This window comes from Scylla paramamosain, unplaced genomic scaffold (genome assembly GCF_035594125.1).
Source record: "Scylla paramamosain isolate STU-SP2022 unplaced genomic scaffold, ASM3559412v1 Contig134, whole genome shotgun sequence".
NCBI classification, from domain to species: Eukaryota; Metazoa; Arthropoda; class Malacostraca; order Decapoda; family Portunidae; genus Scylla; species Scylla paramamosain.
Window position 1 is genome coordinate 50,001 of NW_026973799.1, and position 17,064 is coordinate 67,064.

General features: G+C 42.4%; 1 protein-coding gene across 2 annotated transcripts in view; it reads right to left on the minus strand.

Annotated features, from left to right (window-relative positions):
- LOC135099487 (protein lin-54 homolog) overlaps positions 1 to 17,064 on the minus strand; it is a 63,689-nt gene that overhangs the window by 31,754 nt on the left and 14,871 nt on the right. The window contains exon 5 of one of the 2 annotated variants that reach the window (XM_064001845.1): positions 14,756 to 14,959. The exons of the other annotated variant lie outside the window; for it this stretch is intronic. The gene's annotated coding sequence lies outside the window, so the exon portion shown is untranslated. Of the gene's footprint in view, positions 1 to 14,755; positions 14,960 to 17,064 lie in introns of those variants that run through there. 2 annotated transcript variants of the gene reach the window in all.

The following is a 17,064-nucleotide window of genomic DNA, read 5'->3' on the forward strand; positions in this document are numbered from 1 at the left end:
AACAACAAAAACAAATAATAATAATAATAATAATAATAATAATAATAATAATAATAATAATAATAATAACAATGCTATCCTCATTGTTATTACTATTATTATTATTATTATTATTATTATTATTATTATCATTATTATTATTATTATGAGGCGTTCGTCTGCATAATTAATCATAAAGCAGGAGATATTTCACCCTCTAATAATGAAAGCATTCTAAATACCAAACACACACAGGAGAAGCACAAATGCGTGGCAGGGCAGTGGCGAGGCAGATGCAAGGCTGCGAGGTGTGGTGATGGCGGTAGCGGGGAGGTGATACCTGCCTGGATTCACACAACATACGCTAAAGTTCCTCTCAGCACGCATACATATAACAGTCCACGCGCACCAGGGGACGCATTAGATATACTCGTGTGTTGATAATTATTATACATGGATGAGACTGAGGTGCCCTGCTGCTGTGAGAGGCTCCTTGCACGTGTCAAGAGCAAAACATCAAGAGAAATAGAGAAGGCAAGCTGTGCCGACCTATGCCTCTTTCTCTCCCTCTTTCCCACTAGGCGTTCTCTTTGAGACTATCGGATTTAACAGAGGAATTAAGAATATATACAAAAAAAAAATATTATATATAACGAGGAAGGGATGGCGCACGAAGCAATCTGCAAGCTAATTACGCCGAGTTGATTAAACCGGCTGAGGAAATTACACCGAACACGTTTATCCCTGATGAGTTTCCAAAACGACTCCACCATTTAAGTGGCAACTCACTCCTAAATGTGGACACAATTCTGCCTTGAAAGAATACCAGAGACAGTCAGAGTCTACTGATATTCCAAACACTTGAGCGTTTTCTCTCCTGGAAATTGTTTCGTTCAGTGAGAAAGTGAACAAAATTCAGCGCCGCCGTCTTTTTCTTGACAAGGTAAAGAGATACACAATATGAGAAAATATCTCAATAGAAAAGATGAAGAATCATACAATAACAAAACACACCGGTAGAAATATCATTAACAAACTCCACAACAACAACAACAACACCTTTCTTTACTAAATCTGTTCTTCATTCACACACAAAGCTACAAAAGTGGAGGAGAAAAACGCGTGTCCCACCACCACCACCACCACCACCACCACCAGAAAAGACGTGCACTGAATCTTTGCGTGGTGGTGCCCGAGCGAGTCCTGCGCCCTCTGCCACAGCGACTCCCAGTTCGAGGAATGCAGAGGCGTGGCGAGGCAGGAGGGAGAAGCGAAATAGGGACGGACTGCGAGAGGAAATAAAAGGAGGCAGAAAGGAGAGGACAGAGCGGAAGGCGAGAAAAGTGAGACTGACACAGGGATTTGGGGAGAAGGGCAAACGAAACAACGCAGACACTCTTAAACTCCGCGATAATATCCTGTGAAAAGAAAACTGAAATACACTGATGAGAGAGAGAGAGAGAGAGAGAGAGAGAGAGAGAGAGAGAGAGAGAGAGAGAGAGAGAGAGAGAGAGAGAGAGAGAGTTACACTAAGGGATTTTCGCGCCAGGTATTTTCGTCGATGGAATAGATAAGAATAAAATAATGGCACAAAAAACTCTTAAGTTTTAAAAAGTAATGCAACATACATCGTGCAAAGAAAACGTGACTGCAGAGATGAACGGTGATAAGGCGCGAGGCATCAGTGGTGGTGGTGGTGGTGGTGGTGGAGGAGAAGGAAGAGGAGGAGTAGGAGAAATGTTAAAGGAGGAAAAGAAAGGAACAAGTGGAGGTAAAGGCAGAGGAAAAAAAATTGATAAGCAACACACATACACACTGTTGACGTTGATTAAGAGGGAACATTTACCAGGTGTGTGTGTGTGTGTGTGTGTGTGTGTGTGTGTGTGCGTGTGTGTGTGTTTTAAAGGCACTGGAATCCTGGAAAACAATCTCTCTCTCTCTCTCTCTCTCTCTCTCTCTCTCTCTCTCTCTCTCTCTCTCTCTCTCTCTCTCTCTCTCTCTACCTGCTTACCTAGCCATCAATCTTGCTCTCTTATGTTCATAATAGAAATAAATAAATAAATATACACAAAAGCAAAACTGCAAATATCTTGGCACATACAAAGTACTAATTACACACACACACACACACACACACACACACACGAGAAACACTGAAGCATTGCCGGAAATATAGTAAATGTAAAAGACATTATTACATTAGTGTTTAAGATAATTCTTTTTTTACTTTGGTGTTGAGCACTGACATGATGATGAGGAATACTCACTGTAGTGTCTGCACGTCTGTAAAAGTTTTAGACAGCGTCCTCCTATAGATAACTCATAAATCCGCGTTAGAATTAAGAGGTACTTCCCAGGGTCTACAGTAAGTCCACAAATTGTGTGTACAGTACGGCTTGTTTCACACATTGAGCCTTGGAACACTTCCTAAGAGCCTAAGAAGGTAGTTCCTGGATTTATGAAGCATCGGAATTCCGGTGCTTCATAAATCCAGGAGAAAAGGACGCTCCGGAGTCACTTTACGCCTAGTGAAATGATGGCCAGCACGCGAGGACACTGTGAATAATAAACGCAGTGACGGCGTATGTGACATGCTGCGGACGGCTTGCCATTACTGAGAATATGTCTTATTAATGGTTATCTTAATTGTATGCCCGTGGTGATTCCTCCCTGACGTCACTTGTTATTCTCCTCACTGACCATATCGTCATGAGTATTTTACTTCACGTGGGCGACAATCAATCAGGTGTAGCACACTTACTTGTTGCGGCGCGTGGCATCCAGGAGCTGCGTGGAGGGGATCATGGCTGCCCACGTGATGGCGCGTCCTTCACAAACCTAAGCACTGCACTTGTATCATTGTAGTGCTTCATCCTGCAACAATGTACACATGATTTGCTCCGCGGCACACTGACTAAATGAGGCCTCCCAGTGTTTGATCCACCAACAACGTACAAACTGCTTGCCGTGAAACACTTAAGCTACACTCGGGCACACACTGTTCTGTGTGGAAGTCAGAGACAGTGTGCGGCGAGGACAGCTTATTCTCACTGGCTGAATAGACCTCGTGACGCAACACCGAAAGGCGATTAGTCTCGATCTTGAAAGTCAGCTGGAGCGGGACAATAATTTGTTATTATTGGGAGTAAGTTTGAGGCCACTACTAATATACACTAAGAGCAATGTCTTCTCCTTCATTTCACATAAAGCTGTGACGTGTAAAGTGTACAGAAACAAACCTTCTCATCTCGCGAACACCAGCGTCAGCTTCCGTCAGCTGACACTTCAATAAATTTGGATTGACGGTCCTTATGGCGCTAATGAAATATTTCGTCCAGCATTACGACATCGAACTTTGTATTCCCTGATGGGAAAAGTTTTCACAAGGAGAGAAAACTCTCACCACTAGCCTCGCTGCCCGAGGCTGTCACTCCTTGACTTGCAGCAACACCACAACAAAGTGCCGCTTCTTTCCACTTCTGTGCCATGTAACGCCGTGTACAGCTCCTGTCAAACCAATCAGTTTGTTCATCATTGATATTTTTTTTTTTCCAATTGCAGTGCCTCCTGACAATTCCTTGATGGTTGAAAAAGCAATATTCATTGAGGAGTGGGCGGAATTGTTCTCCTGCCGCAGCGGTGAAGCACTCGTTTCCTTCATGAAAAGTTATTAATGAAATCACTACATAAGTGTTCAGTATGACGAGGCCTCACCTCAGCCATCATTCACTCCTACATAAAAATGAGAAGCGCGTCAGGCGTTGCCTCTCTCGATACAAGTTTGCATATTTAATCGACAAAAAATGAGTCCACGAAGAATTTCAGCCGCACATCAATCTTTCTAATCCTCCGCGCTGTGCTGGCCATTGCACCTCAGCGTATCGAATATGTTCATCAATACAGCGATGGGAATAAATTATATGAAGATTGATGACAGTAAAGAGAAAGTGAAGCAGACACAGGAGGGACAGGGCTGGTGTTACGGCGCGCGCTTCCTTCACTGAATAATGTTTACACACAGACATCGTGCCAGTGGTACAAAACAAGACGCGCAAGCTTCCTAGCAACTCATGGCTTGAAATAATGCAATAAAGTCTTTTAAATTGAATCTCAATTTTGACATTTCTTTGCTTTTAACTAATTATTTTATCTAGTGAGAGCACCAGCAGATAACACTGACGTGTTATCTGCTGGCAAGGACAACTCATTCAGCCAAGACTCGGCTGCAGAGGCAGAGGCAGACTCGGCAGTGGCAGACTTGGCAGAGGGAAAGGCAGAAGCAGGAGTTGCCTCGACGCGGCCTGATAGCAAGTGATGAGCGTCTTGGTCAACACCGGTGCGTGTGGTGAGGGCGTTATGGCTCACCAGGGACTGCACCTTTACTTGCTTTCTTTCTGCTTCTTATGAGAATACAGGGGACACATGCATGACTAACAAGCATAAGGCGAGGGACAAACAGTTAGCCGAGCACTGCGCATTGTGTCTGGCAATCTCAGTAGTAATTCTTTTTTTCACTGTTTTTGTTGCCCTTGTTGTCCCTCCTACATAAAAACAAAAAGACCGACAGACAGACAGACACACAGCCAGATATACGTAAGACTATTATCAAATGTTCTGAGGTATGCGTGACCACAACGTTCTTAAGACAGGTACAATATATATATATATATATATATATATATATATATATATATATATATATATATATATATATATATATATATATATATATATATATATATATATATATATATATATATATATATATATATATATATATATATATATATATATATATATATACATACTTAGTAGAATAAAAGTTACTTTTTACTTGTTGCCTAAAGGCCGAGCATGACGTATGTGTGGCTGAGAATGCAGGTCACCTGTGATTATTTTGTTGCATGTGAGGCACGACGCTGCAACCAATAGCTATTACTGCAACTATCACTGCTTTTATAAACACACACACACACACACACACACACGTAGATAAGTAAATAAAAAAATGATACCACGTACTGTAATCAACACGACTACAGTATCCTCACCCTAATGCCTCGATCCCCAACTCCCTCACCACCCACGCCCTGTCCACCTCCACCACCACCATTCCCACCACACGCTCTCTGTGCCGCGCAGCACAACGACCTTCATCTCGTCTGCATCATTAAAATTTCCACGTCCATAATTTGGCAGCGCGCCTCACACACAAGTCTCCAATGGGGCCGTGTTTTCGCTTCGCTGGTGCACACACTTCCCACGCCCTGCCTCCCTGCCTCCCTGCCGGTGTCCCTGATCACGCCACCGCCAGCCGCCTTGCAAGCGAGCAGCCTGGAATCACACCAGGGACCCCTCTCCCTTCCCTCTTCCTTTCCCGCGTTCATATCACTGTGGTGGAGCCTCTGATGAAATTTATAGGGAATCTCAGAGGCTTATTGCTTGCTGCATGCGCGGCGCCTGAAGCAGTGATGCATTGAGTGCCAGGAAATGGATACTGAGCCGAGCTATGCCATTATATTCAGCCGACCATTGGGTTTATTGAAAAGCTGTTATTGCCGCGGTTGTGTCCCGTTCTGGTAAGGGAGGGAGGGAGGGAGGGAGGGTGGGGCAGGGACACGGGTGGGCAAAGGTAACGAAGGCAGAGAGGGCCAGAAGATCCATGTTACTCTAGCGTGCTCACCAATACACCACCAGACAACTAATGTTATTATGATCAAAATATTCAGCTTATATCACAAAAATTCACCCAGCACGAACCGGGGCCATCGTTATTAACAACACTGAACCCTTTCTTCCCTGGAGAGAAGCGCGGGTGAGGCTCATTCCCGCTCCCCCGGTAGTGAAGTCTGTGCCAGGCAAACACTGCCTCGAGATGAAAGAAGCTTCGCCTCTCTGTTCCAGGAATCAAACACGGGTCTTTTGTCTTGACCGAGCCGAGGGTGCACTGCTGTGAGACAGAGAAGCAGCGAGCCTGTACGAGTGTTAGTGAGAAAGAGAGAGAGAGAGAGAGAGAGAGAGAGAGAGAGAGCACAATTTGTCGCGCTTCACTTCATATCTGACATGGCGAATTCAAATACTCTACTGGATGAACATACAGAGAATTAGTATTTTTCACAACTCTCTTTCATAATTTAATGGAAACTATGATAAACATGTTCTGTGTGTGTGTGTGTGTGTGTGTGTGTGGTTCAGTCACGTACGTGCCTCTCCATACACGTCCGGTCCAGAGGCGCCAATTATCGTTCGCTATACTGTGGACATGTTAGGAGGGCTCGTAGCGTGAATGGAATGTGAACTTTTACAGAACCCCCCACTGGAATCATGCACAATCGCTGATTATACAATATTTGTACTTTTTTTTTTCTATTCCTACAATGCTCTCATACATCCATTCTTATCATTACCGTGTGACCTTTGGCTGAATAAATACATACATACATACATTCATACATATATACATAAATCCCATTATTACTGAAAGATAAGAGGCATACATGTTTTTTGTGTGACACATAGTATTGGTATCATTAAGCTAAAACACAGTGGCTACCATTCCCTTTTTTCTCTCTCTTTTTGTTCACATGATGTCGGTGAGTCAGTTTAGCAGCTCAGACACCAAGTTATGAACACACATTTGTGTTGTTGCCTTGTCGTTAGTGTGGCGTGACCCCGTGACTTGCTGCTCTGTGTAATGGCGTGGTAGAAAATGCGCTATAAAATGTACCAAGGAATTCCGAGCATTTCTTTTCAAATTAGCGGCATTGTCAAGGAACGTTTGCTTGGCGTCTTGGTGGTGGTGGTGGTGGGTGGTAGTGGTGGTGTTCTTGTAATGTACTGTACAAGGGATTGCTAGTTTAAGATAATGTTGCTGATGTTATTTTTGTATATCATTGCCGTTGTTGTCGGTGGTGATGGTGGCGGCAATAGTAGTAACCAGAAGTGATGGTGTAGCTACTCATCCCGTCACACCAGGAATCTACACGGAAACACCGCACCACACGTCACCACACCACATAGCACTACACTCGACTGGCACCCCTACACCACCACAACCACCAGACAGCTCTACCCAGCCAGCCGTGCGCTTTATCATATATACGCGCACGTACCTGTCCTTTCTCCGCTGCACCACTTCACTGCTTTAATCGATAATGTTACACGAATGAAGGGTTTCTATTAAAATTACTGGATCATCACTAGGGAGCACAGCCAAGAGCTTCAGTATCACACACTTCATCTTCTTAATAGCACTGGGATTATTAGAAATGTACCGAGCAGCTGCGATTGTGAAGCTGTTAACACGTAACATCAGAAGGCATCAAAGAGAGAGAGAGAGAGAGAGAGAGAGAGAGAGAGAGAGAGAGAGAGAGAGAGAGACTGATTGATTGATTGATTGATTGATTGACCACAGGGAAGTACACACCAATAAACACATTAAAAAAAATAGTCCAAATTACAAATATACAGAGGAAACTTTTGCAACTACGATACTGAAAATATATCATCGAAAATAAAATCTGTTGCATAAAATCAAAACACAAACTCATAAAAACCTGACATAGCAACCAAATAAAAACAAGACACATTATAAAAATAAAACAGCGGAATGTAAATAATTAGACAAGAAATTCATTGAAAATATTCAAAACCCATAAAAGACATGCCTAAAAACTAAATTGTAATCCTATACGTTTATATATATATATAAAAAAAAAAACAAGAATTTATCCAAACAAACCTTTTTTTTTTTTTAAAGCAAACACATATCCAACATTAATATATAGACAATACTTCATGTACAATTCTACAAACATTTATATAATCAGATCTATCAACAAATAAATTACTAACTGTCGTTACATTATTTCTTTCTCTAACGTGACTGGAAATAGGACAATTTTCAAGAACATGTATCTCCGTTTGAATCATACCACATGAACACAATCTTTCCTCCAAGGGAAGACGACCCCCTTCCTCGCCGATTCCAGCGTCCCTTTTCAACTGCCAACGAGTGTGAAGACACAGAGAGAGAGAGAGAGAGAGAGGAGAGAGAGAGAGAGAGAGAGAGAGAGAGAGAGAGAGAGAGAGAGAGAGAGAGCTGGTAACATTAGGAAACAAACTCAAGTCTCACACTGAAATAAGCTTACATTAAACAAAGCATATGGTATTGTTATCTTGACGCATCACGAACAAACGAGACAACGGAACGGAACGGAAAGAAAAGAGTGGGGGAAGTAAAGAAGAACACTATATAGAGAGGGAAATATGGGATGAAGGACAGCAATACATTAAAAGTGAGTGGGCTTTACCACACTGCTACATTAATTTAATATTTTTTTTTTCCTAACGAGACAACTGTTTATTCCATCTCAGTTTTATACAAAAGAGTTAACAAGATCCCCCCACACGCACCGTATCCTGTCCTACCTAACAGTACATCATGCCTCACACCTGCCCGCCTCCTTGCCTTTCCCACACACCACACTCCCTCTTCCTCACACCTGCACGTCCCAACCGATGAAATTAGTTGAAAAAATTGAAAAAAAAAGAAAAAAAAACACCAGAAAAGTCACATCCGTTGCCACTGACGCCGCGACGGGAATTACCTGACGAAGGGGCAATAGACATTCTACTCTTCTCCTCCTCCTCCTCCTCCTCCTCATCCTCCTCTTGTCACCTCAACTCTTCTCTTCAACTGCATGGCAAAAAATCTCGTCTCTTCAGTCCTCTTTGATCTCTTTTCATCACTCTCTTCATCATCATCTCTCTCTCTCTCTCTCTCTCCTCTCTCTCTCTCTCTCTCTTCTCTCTCTCTCTCTCTCCTCTCTCTCTCTCTCTCTCTCTGTCGTTCTTTTTCACTTCCCTTACCCCTCCCTTTGCATGGCATTCCATATCTTTTTTTCAGGTCTACTGGCGTCTCTCTCTCTCTCTCTCTCTCTCTCTCTCTCTCTCTCTCTCTCTCTCTCTCTCTCTCTCTCTCTCTCTCTCTGGATGTTCCTTCTTTTTCATCCACAGTTTAATGGTTCTGATCTTATTAATTTCATGGTTTTTTTTTTCTCCTCTTTATTCACTACATTGGTTTTCCTAGATGCGAGTGTTTTTTTTTTTTGAGGTGTGAGAAGAGTTCAATATTCCCTTGAAGCACCTCACCATTTTTTTTTTTTTATTTCAACATAATCTTATCTCTTTCTTTCCCATGTTTTTTTTTTTTTTCTAGTCACATAAACCTTTTCGCGACGGTTTTATTGAACAGAAATAAAACCTCAAGCACTAGAGAGTTTGACTGATTTAATCCCACTTACTGCTTTCATTGCTGTCTTTCCACATTATATTTTAAACCTGTACCAGACCCTTTTCCTGTAAGCCAGAGGGTACGCCGTGGCAACCGAAGCGTCAGTACGGCAGGTGAGCAGCTCAGGACCCAGATCAGACACACAGGTTTCACTCCTGCAGCCTTCACAGCCCGAGACGCATCAAGACGGACGCCACCACTACAGCCAAGGAGCACTGCACCAGACCTGCGTGCCTCGTGACAGTCGTGCGGACAGGAAGTTTTGCCAATTCGCAGAGCAAGCCGCCTAACGCTGTTCACTGCCGAGAACAAAAACCCTGCAGCTGCATTTTACTATTGCGATAACAACCCCCCTGAAGTTATTCAGAGTGGGAAAGGTCTCATCACTGCGCCAGACGCAACATGCTGTGTGTCATGTGCAGCGTGTCAAGGTGTGTAGGGGCGTCATGGTAAGCAGCGTGTCGGCGCGGTGTGTCAGTGGACTGATTACTTGACGGTCACGCGCGGGATTGGAAAGTGTAGACCCAACGCTCGCTTTCCACGCCATAATGTTTGCTGGGGCTTGACGGACAGTGCTGGGAGCTTCACTGCAGCAGCTTTCACACTTGTTTATAACATTCACACACAACTGCACGACCGGCTCTGTGGAGATGGCGGAGCGACCTTTCACTCACTTGTTCACGATTGCTTTGGTTCAGTTTTTAAATAACTGTAGTCTCTCCCTATAACTGCAAGCATACGATACATTGCACTGCTCACTATCGAAGCACTTGTTCCTGGGTGGCCGCAACGCGTGGGGCAGGTTGTCGTACCTCACAGTAAACGTAGATAGCTAGATTTATTGATACACCGATTGATTTTTTACATCGGTTGGGTCATGTATTGCAAAGTAATACCACAGGCCACGAAATACGAATTTACTTTCAAGGACGCACACACACGAACTCAAGAACAAACGTGGTAAAGTTCAAGAAGAAAAAAAAATCTTCGAAAATCTGTGTAAAACATTTGGACTCGTCAGCACGCTGCCACCCTGCCAGCACGGAGGCACAGCTGAGGCAAGACGCCACTTACTGAGAATAGTAAATTTGTAAGAAAATGTCAGACGAAGTTAATATTAAAACAACCTGACATCGCTAAATAGTGGTGATGGCATGCTTGATTTGGAGACGACACTCCGGCCAAGCGAAGAAAATGTTGGTAATTGTGACAGAAACCACCATCGCCACCAGCACCACACAGCAAAGACAAACTGAACCACAAGAAGAATGCGACCATTAGCATAACGAAGGTAACCTAATCACACAAGATCAAAATACTGTGCCGACACTCAGCAGATATTATGTCCCAATACAACAAAGTCCATCCAGCGAGCATCGGCGAAAATAACTTCAGCTTAGACATTCAACAGTCAACCGGTCCAACAGAAGAGCAAAGCATAATGGACTTAGACATTAAATAATCATTCAGTGCTCCCAAAAGAACACCGTCAACTTGTGACTGAAGAGCTGAGTGTCACATGCATCACACGCCTAGATAAAGCCCACTTCAGCGAGGGACTGGCTAATGACTCGTCATGAAAGGCCGTGTGTCTCAGAGCTTCCTTATTAACACGGACTTATAATAAATGTGTGAACAGCTACTGGTAAACACAATGCACATATGAAGCTACGTCTGTCCACACACACACACACACACACATTCTCTCTCTCTCTCTCTCTCTCTCTCTCTCTCTCTCTCTCTCTCTCTCTCTCTCTCTCTCTCTCTCTCTCTCTCTCTCTCTTTCCTTTAACACCCTTGTCTTTTCCTCTGATTCTCCCTCTCTTTCCTTTAACACCCTTGTCTTTTCCTCTGATTATTTCTTTCTTCCGATGCCATTTTTATTCATTTCTCTCTCTCTCTCTCTCTCTCTCTCTCTCTCTCTCTCTCTCTCTCTCTCTCTCTCTCTCTCTCTCTCTCTCTCTCTCTCTCTCTCTCTCTCTCTCTCTCTCTCTCTCTCTCTCTCTCTCTCTCTCTCTCTCTCTCTCTCTCTCTCTCTCTCTCTCTCTCTCTCTCTCTCTCTCTCTCTCTCTCTCTCTCTCTCTCTCTCTCTCTCTCCTCCAGGTATGATATGATTTCGTCAAGCTGAAATCAGGAAGTGGCATTCACCCAACCCTACAGCGATGAAGGAAAATCACTGTATTGTTGGAAAATTGTTGGGTTTTCCTCTTTTTTTTTCCGCCGTGTCTTGAGTGACAGTGGGTCAAGCATCTTATCAGGTGTGTTCATTTACATTTTTTTTTTTTTTTTTGCCAGGTTGGGTCGCGGTCACTTCCTTACTTGATTGTACCCTGATATAAGGACTCTCTCTCTCTCTCTCTCTCTCTCTCTCTCTCTCTCTCTCTCTCTCTCTCTCTCTCTGATATGTACAGCATAGAAATGATTATATTATTTTACCTGAAGATTTATATTTATTAGAGGAGCAACACAGGTAAATAATGGACACGTCAAGTGCAATCCAGTATCGAGCTCAAGTATTTTGTCTCGATCATATTTTCATTAACCGGCTAATTTACTTGACGTATTAACGAAAGGCCAATGAATTTTCAGTTTGACTTTTTTTTTCATAGTATAAAATGTTTAAGTGTTCGTTATTATTCGTATGAAAATTAACTAATTAACTGAAGCCTTCAATTACCCTTCATAGGACAGTTATTTTCATTTTTTCTTTTGTCATTAGAATTTTGTTTTATCGTTACCATTGATACTTTTTTCTTTTTACTTTTATAGGAATATATATCTATGTTTTTATTACGGCCCAAAGAACAATGAACGTAAGATTTAATGCCATTTACTGGACAGGCAATATTCAAGTTCACGTTACCATCCCCCGTCCTTGCAATCAGCCAAGCTTTCAACGTGCAAGAGAAATCCCGTGTCTTCTCACGTCCCTCTACCCAACAACTGTCGCCCCGGGGACGCACAGAGGGACAAGTGTGCTGAGTGGAGCACTGGCGCGAACGTGACTGACGGTGAGGGAATTAACTCAAAACATAACAACCACTGGCCAACGAAATTATTCCTAAAACAACCAACGTTTATGAACACTGAAAATTATTCGTTCCATTTAGTATGATGTGAATTACCCTCTCTCTCTCTCTCTCTCTCTCTCTCTCTCTCTCTCTCTCTCTCTCTCTCTCTCTCTCTCTCTCTCTCTCTCTCTCTCTCTCTCTCTCTCTCTCTCTCTCTCTTTTTATTTATACAAATCTACATGATATGTGTTTACAGAGTTGCTGTACATATACTTTACATATTTCATACAACAATTTAGGCTAAAGAAGTCACTGTTAATGCCTTCTATCTGAAAGCCTCTCTCTGTCTGTCTGTTGCAACCACACATTCACTGCAGTGTTGAACTGCTGCCTGGTCCAGCCCTCAACACTTGGCTGCACGGTAACAAACTCGTTCTACCAGCCAATGTATGTGTTCAGAAACTGTCTTTGATGGTGCTACGTTCTGCACCTGGGCTGGTGCAGCTCCCCAGGGGCTCTCTCTCTCTCTCTCTCTCTCTCTCTCTCTCTCTCTCCTCTCTCTCTCTCTCTGCGGTAATGATAACATATCTTGTAGTTGTGTCAAAGTATCATTCATTTAATCTCTCTCTCTCTCTCTCTCTCTCTCTCTCTCTCTCTCTCTCTCTCTCTCTCTCTCTCTCTGCGGTAATGATAACATATCTTGTAGTTGTGTCAAAGTATCATTCATTTAATCTCTCTCTCTCTCTCTCCTCTCTCTCTCTCTCTCTCTCTCTCTCTCTCTCTCTCTCTCTCTCTCTCTCTCTCTCTCTCTCTCTCCTACCTACTAAACACGCCACCTACAAATTCTCTGTCAATATACCACGCGTATAAATAATCTTCCACCTTGTATACAGGTGCCATCAATTTCCCCCTGCAAGCTGTGAGTTATCCCGCACTCTACGCGCCAGTAATGAAAAATAAGGAGGCTGTGGCGTCCAGGTTGGTGGGAGATGCATCGAGCCATCACATGCACACACAGACACGGCACGAGCAAGGGGAACGTGTGTGTACATGCTGCTTCGTGTTTTGTGAGTTATGAGAGTTTTCTTTGGCTATTTTACTGTGTTAATGCTGCAGTTTATGACACTAAAAAGCACTGTATGTAACTATAACAGGCATCTACGATAAAGAAAATAGATCTTTTTTTTTTCACTGTAATGCGCTAAACTTTGCAACACAAAGTACTGCACACAATTTTAATAATCACATACGTATGTACAAGACAGCAAATTACAGTAGAAGAATTTTTTTTTCCATTATGTAATGAAGGGAAGGAAATGAGAGAGTAGTTCATCAGTACAAAGCTGTGTGTCATAAGCAGTGAACAAGCTTAATCACAGACCTGGTATCAAAGGCCACACTGATAATTAGTTTGGGTTAAATAATAATTAAATCCCAATAAATAATAATTAAAATCCCAATAAAGACCTAGAAAACTACAATGACTATTACTACAGCCTGTGAAATGTTGCGATAAGACGTAGAAATGTTTGATAATGTTGTGCGTCCTCATCCAAGTCAGATTCCGTGGGGACACGTTCTCCCTGGCCGTCCTTGTCCACATGTCACATTCGGTGCAGTTCAAACTGAAGTAAAAAATGCACCAGTTTTGTTCGCGTGACAATGGTCAGGGTCAGACTGCGCTGTGTCTTGTGTCTCCACGAATGCCTCTGGCTGCTTCAATTGATTGCTTCGTTTTTCTTCCTCTTTTTTTATTCATTTTATTTATTTACTTATTTCTTTTTCTTTTTTTTGTTATGGTTAGTGGAAGACATGCCTGTGTTAAGTACTGTGACAGGTGGGGAGGTGTCGTGATGCACCTGTACTCCACACTCAGGTGATGAAGTAATAAATATGCATTTGTACCTTAATAACAAATCGTAATTTAACCACTTAATCATAGCGACAAAATAAAAAAAAAAATTAAAAATAAAATTAAAAGTCTAGAGTTGAACAACAGTGTGTTATGTAAGTAAGTAAACAAATGACAGCTTTGGTAGCAAGATAAAAACAAAAAAGTGTTGCAGTTTTATACGGTAATCGTAGTGAATATCCTTCCCAACATGAAAAAAAAACCCAATGGCCATGTCTTATATGAATTAATTTTATTTAGTCCACCAGCCGTTCCTTGGAATCCACTCCAGGGTGACTATAACAAGTTTGCATTTGCTCCGGTTCCTAATACTCTCCTCCTGCATACTGGATCCCTGTCGCCCGCCCTCCCCTCATCTCCCTGAAGCATTCCAACACTGTCTTGCTATCTGATGAGGCACTACACACTACTTTAGTCAGCACAACACTTCACACAGAGTTAAATATCCTTATTTCCACGTTCCTGATCCTACCGTAACAATATACATGAATACCCAGTTTTATGTGTGGCAAGAGGACTCTTCTATAATTATTATAAGAAGGAATAAAAAAAAAGCCGTAGAGGACAAGAGACTTTATGGCGCACAATATTTCACAGAGACACGAGTGTTCATTTTTCCGTGTCTCTTCAGCATACATACAGATGAGGGGCGCTGCACTAAGGGGACGTGACTGGATGAGCGTGGGTAGGGTGGCCATGAATGCGGTGGAATGGCGGCCCTGATGGTGGTCATCCACCCATTAAGTGTTCCCCGCCCCTCAACTAAGAGAATGAAAAGCAAATAAAAAAACAGTTTTTTTTTAATATTGACCCATAAATAATTCATCGTTACATGGACACTTTTAAGTCTCAACACACTGCCGGTGGCTGGGAGCACCAAACACTGATGCTGAGGCACGCTAAAAAGGCAATCACAGAAGGTCAGTACCCCTCTACACTAGGATATTTAAGCTTCCGAGTATAATAATAACAGCTTGCTCTCTCTCTCTCTCTCTCTCTCTCTCTCTCTCTCTCTCTCTCTCTCTCTCTCTCTCTCTCTCATGGTAATTAGTGCCCCAGGACTCCCACATATGCACTACACGTGGTGATGGCGACACGAACGGAATGAATTAAACAGGCGAGTTAGTCGGCAGCCAATCATCGTATTATCAAGGCTAATCAGGTGCTCACTCCCGCATGTTTTGGCAGACTAACGACCCTCACTGAATTAATTACGAGGATCACTTATATTTCTTAACTCTTACAAACACAAGGTCTCGTCTGGAGCCCTCTGCTCTTGTGTGACGATAACAAGCTCAACTTTGCTTTTCATTTTTTTTTTTAGTACCGCAGCAGCAGCAGATGAATACTCTGGCCAATATTTTCATTTTTTTTCAATGTCTGCCGTTTTCTAGAATCTTTGTCTTATTTGACCTACTTTCCACTTTCCTAAATGACCCAGGTGACCTCGTTTCTCCCATTCCCTATTATCACCATATCCGTAAAAATGTCCTGCCTTTCTGCATCACGTATAGCTACTATTGTCAACACCATCCAAACTATACTTAACTTCCTAACTACTTTCCCTGTTCCCTGTTCTTCTCTGAAAGGTACTAATCGTGATCACCTTGACGCAAGTGTTCTAAAAAATATGAGGCACCATTCTTGTTCTCTGTAAAACAAGTGTATTTGAGAAAGCATTAAAAATATACCACTTTAATACTGTAAGATTTCCTAGTCATATCCCATTGCAAGCACTTCTGACCTCCTGTAAGATTCAATGAAGACATCATACCAATATCAACATCACCAAGTGTTGAAATTACAAGGATTAGGTAAAGACAATCAGTCGCTGCTAGCATCCAAACTAATATTATATTCCTCTCCCTCCTTTGCATAATTGATCTTTCCAAGCTTATGATGCAAGGCTGAACCTCCAATATAAGCAAGTCGTTATAAGGATTAAGTATATCAAAATCACACGAAAGGGGAAGAATGACTGGCTTTCAATATCCTTCTTAAATTAATAAGCTTGTTCTTCTTCCTCACACTTTCACAAAATAAATTTCCACAAATAGATGACCAAAGCGACATTAAATTAACTCAAGTAAAATCCACATAAATAAAATACTAGAAACACGAAAAAAAAATAACGAACTATTCTCATTCCCATAGTTGGATTCTTCTAATATAAATATGAGAGAGAGAGAGAGAGAGAGAGAGAGAGAGAGAGAGAGAGAGAGAGAGACAGTCACCCCATCAAGCGCCACTCAGCAGGGTGTCCACTGTCCACTACCCAGCAAGGCCACGTTACAAGTTCCACCTCACTGTTTACTCTCACTCCACTCCATTAAGAGAAAATTGAACTTGTGTGTACAGTAATGTGTGGCGGGGGATTCAGGATAATGTAGGTGGATTACTGAACAGAGTATTTGATACGGTTGAGGATAGTACACACACACACACACACTCACACACTCTCTCTCTCTCTCTCTCTCTCTCTCTCTCTCTCTCTCTCTCTCTCTCTCTCTCTCTCTCTCTCTCTCTCTTTCCACTTCTATTTCCACATAAATAATTTATATTTCCACAAATAATAAGTAATAAGTAGTGGAATAAAAAAAAACAAAACAGCGAAGCAGCATTATTTTTCTCCCCAGCAGACTTGATGACGTCAGCCATGATGGCAACGCGCACCGCTGCCAACACACCCCGAGACATCACCGTCCTCTACAAAAGGTACTGTCGAAATGGAATGGAAAATAAGAGGAGAAGAGAGTGCGGATATCCATTCATCAACAACGCAATCGTGACATAATCTGATTTACGCTAAAATGAGACTTGTTGAGGGGAACAGTTACTGCGCAGGTGGTTCTCCACTAGCATAGATA